The sequence below is a fragment of the Gossypium arboreum genome, chromosome 8, assembly GCF_025698485.1.
Source record: "Gossypium arboreum isolate Shixiya-1 chromosome 8, ASM2569848v2, whole genome shotgun sequence".
Taxonomy (NCBI): domain Eukaryota; kingdom Viridiplantae; phylum Streptophyta; class Magnoliopsida; order Malvales; family Malvaceae; genus Gossypium; species Gossypium arboreum.
Genome location: NC_069077.1, coordinates 41,478,646 through 41,480,946, shown reverse-complemented (window position 1 = coordinate 41,480,946; position 2,301 = coordinate 41,478,646). Strand labels below are relative to the sequence as shown.

The window sequence follows — 2,301 nt, the reverse complement described above, 5'->3', positions numbered from 1 at the left end:
TAAGTAAGAAACAGGACAAAAACGGAGAAAATGGACCCAGATGGGAAATCAACACGGCCTGGACTTCGTCACACGGTCGTGTCTCTTTGGTAGGATCGAAGCACGACTTACACTCCCGTGCCTACTCAATAGCCTTGACTACGGGCTGGAGTAATTGCACACGGGCGTGTCCCTACCGAGTCCAAGTATAACCCAATTCAGGAAAGGCCAATCTGGAGGGCTCTGAGGCACTTAGAAGGAGGACGGAGAGGAGGAAGCAAGGAATTACTCAAGGAAAGTCGATTGATCCATCTCAGAAGTCGGATTCATCATCAAGAATGAAGATCTCCCTTCAAGTTTCTTTAGGAGTTTTGGGTTTTCTTATATTTTTTTATTTTTATGCTTTTGAAATGTTTTCCTTCATAAGTATGAACTAAAACCCCCAAATACCTAAGGGGAATGAAACCTAAGATGGATCTTGTTATTATTATCTGATTTGTATGATAAATATTTGATTTACTCTTAATTATGTGTTCTTAATTCTTATTTTAATATTCCAGGATATTGACTCAAGTTAATGCTCTTATTCAGAGTAGGAATAGACCCTGTCTAAGAGTAAATTTGTTGTAATTAAGCGGAGTTGATTGGGTGCTAGAGATAGGGTGACAAGATTTTGCCGGATTAGGGTGAAACCTAATAAGGGAATCCATAGATCGAGTTAATACAATTCTAAGGTGTTAATTAGAAAGAGATTTCAATTATTCAACCTAGGTTTAGACATTATTAGTCTTGAGAGAGATAATAATATAACTTAGAGATTTCTACGGATCAAGTCAAATGAATAAATCATCTGATTCAGAGTGAAATAACAAGTGAAGTCTAGGTGGATTTTTCCTTAGGTATTGTCTTAATCAATTGAATTTTCTAAAAAGTATTTTCCCAATTTTTCTTTCTGTGCATTCTTAGTTTAGTAATTAGTTTAGATAACCAAACCTCTTGATTTTTAGGCTAGATAATAAAAAAGAAGTAAATACTAGTACTCGAGGTTCCTTTGGGTTCAACAATACGGTCTTGCTGAACTATACTACAGTTCAATAGGTACACTTTCCTTAATCGTGATAATAAGTTAGTCTCAAGAACGATTCATTTATAAATTTTTAAAACCTGTCACGAATATCACGCATCAAGTTTTTGGCGTCATTGCCGGGGAACTAGGATATTAGGAACACTCAATTTTATTACTTTAGCCATTTTACTTTTATTGCAATTTTAAAATTTTATTTTATTTTCTAATTTTTCATTTATTTTCTTCCGATAGGTTTTTCTAGTTTATGACCAGAAGAAACCCGTCAGGACCACTACTTTTTGACGGTGAGATTGACCGTACAGTTCGTAAAAATTGAAGAGAAAGAAGGCAAAGCCTAAGGTACACAGAGGACGAGCAAGAGGACGACACTTCAACCACAACCGAGGAGATGGCTGAAAACCAAGAAAATCCGCTACCTCCTGCGATTGCTGCTAATCCAGTAAATTAGAATCTTGCTCCACGCACTATGTATGATTATGCTAAATCTAATTTAATAGGAACTGAATCGAGCATAGTTAGGCCTGCTATTGCTGCAAATAATTTTGAACTGAAACCTAACACAATTCAAATGATCCAACAGTTTGTTCAGTTTGATGGTTTACAGCACGAGGATCCCAACGCTCACTTGGCAAATTTCTTAGAGTCTTGCGACACTTTTAAAATTAATGTTCGCCTTCGGTTGTTTCCTTTTTTGTTGAGGAATAAGGCTAAACAGTGGTTGAACTCGTTGCCACAAGGATCAATCACCACTTGGGAACAGATGACCGAAATTTTTTTATTAAAATAATTTTCGCCAGCTAAAATAGCCAAATTACATAATGATATCTCTTCTTTTGTGTAGATGGATTTAGAAACACTCTACGATGAATGGGAGAGATACAAGGACCTCTTGAGAAGATGCCCTCACCATGGGTTACCACTCTAGCTACAGGTTCAAACCTTTCATAGTGGCCTGAATCCTTTGACTCGACAAATGGTTGATGCAGCTACTGGCAGAACCATCAATAATAAGACACTTGAAGATGCCTATGAATTTATAGAGGAGATATCACTGAATAACATATCAGTGGCAAGTCATGAGGACAAAGCCAACAAAAACAGCCGACGTTTATAACGTCTATTCAGTCACCATGCTCTTTAATCAGGTAGAACTCTTGAATAAGAAAATTTATGGTTTTCTTAGTTCTTCTCAAGTTCACCCAGTAATGCAGTGCAAAGCAAGTGGAGGTGGATCA

At 36.9% G+C, this 2,301-nt stretch overlaps 1 non-coding gene across 1 annotated transcript; it reads right to left on the bottom strand.

The window, feature by feature from the left end:
- Positions 1–1,875: 1,875 nt before the first annotated feature.
- On the bottom strand, positions 1,876–1,981 carry LOC128280310 (small nucleolar RNA R71). The gene has a single exon (XR_008270490.1). It is a non-coding gene; the product is annotated as a small nucleolar RNA R71 (small nucleolar RNA).
- Positions 1,982–2,301: the final 320 nt, after the last annotated feature.